The 1,116-nt window shown below is 52.5% G+C and overlaps 1 pseudogene; it reads right to left on the bottom strand.

Moving 5' to 3' along the window:
- Positions 1 to 345: 345 nt before the first annotated feature.
- LOC110290342 lies at positions 346 to 870 on the bottom strand (annotated as a pseudogene).
- Between the last annotated feature and the right edge of the window lie 246 nt (positions 871 to 1,116).

Below are 1,116 nucleotides of genomic sequence, written 5' to 3' on the forward strand. Positions count from 1 at the left end.
TTTTTTTTTTTTTTTTTTTTTTGGTTTTTTCGAGACAGGGTTTCTCTGTATAGCCCTGGCTGTCCTGGAACTCACTCTGTAGACCAGGCTGGCCTCGAACTCAGAAATCCGCCTGCCTCTGCCTCCCGAGTGCTGGGATTAAAGGCGTGCGCCACCACGCCCGGCTCGAGAGAATCTTTTTTAATTATAATTTTCTGTATAAAAATGTCCATCAGACAGAAGTCAAAGTGCGAGGGCACATGGTTATCAGGAACGAGGTTAATGGCTCCAGCAACCCTCTGACCCTCTCTCAGGCAGTCCTTGCTTAGAGTCCCAGGTGATCCACAGGTCCAGGGTGAACAGAGGTGGAAGGCTCAGCAGGAGAGGAGAGGAGCATCAGCGGAGGTGGTGAGGAGGCCAGAGTCCAGGGTCAGGCTGTCAGCCTTCTGTTTCTTTATGGGAGGACCCCCAGCTTCAGGGACACTGGAGCTGCTAGGTCGAGGGGCGTTTGGAGGTGAGAGGACATCCGATGTCATCTTCTTGGGTCCTTTCTTGGGTGACTCAGCTGGAAGGGGGATGCCGGAGTCTTCATACACTTTTCGCTTCACAGTGGTCTTTATCTGAGCCACTGTCCGTTCCTTGATGACACAGCTGATGTGATCAAGATCGTCCCCAAAGTGCTTCACAGCAGCCCTCAGCATCTCTATCTCCGTCTCTGTCCACTTGGCACCAGCAGGGGAAGAGTCCGAGACTGGATGCAGCTGCATTGTCAACTCCCCGAGCTTCGTGAAGGCCGCACCGGCCAGGCCACGGAGAAGATCTCTCCAACCTTGGTGGACGCTGACGTCATGGCCCCACGCACCTCCTCACGGAGACGCTCCGCCGCCACCGCCACCACCACCACGCGAGCTGGAAACTACGGAGAGCCCAGCCATAGTGTCTCTTTATAGCAATAGAAACCCTAAGACATGAACCATAGCAATTGTATTGTAATCTCAGAACCTATGAGACACTCTTTGGGGCAACAGTCCTCTTCCTAGCTGACCCTACCTTGGCTGAAGAACACTAGCTCAGCCTCTTGTCTAATGTTAGAACTAATGTCAATGTTAGAAAGTAAAGGTCCTCTAGAAGCCTTCA

The sequence above is a fragment of the Mus caroli genome, chromosome 2 (assembly GCF_900094665.2).
Source record: "Mus caroli chromosome 2, CAROLI_EIJ_v1.1, whole genome shotgun sequence".
In the NCBI taxonomy this organism is placed as follows: domain Eukaryota; kingdom Metazoa; phylum Chordata; class Mammalia; order Rodentia; family Muridae; genus Mus; species Mus caroli.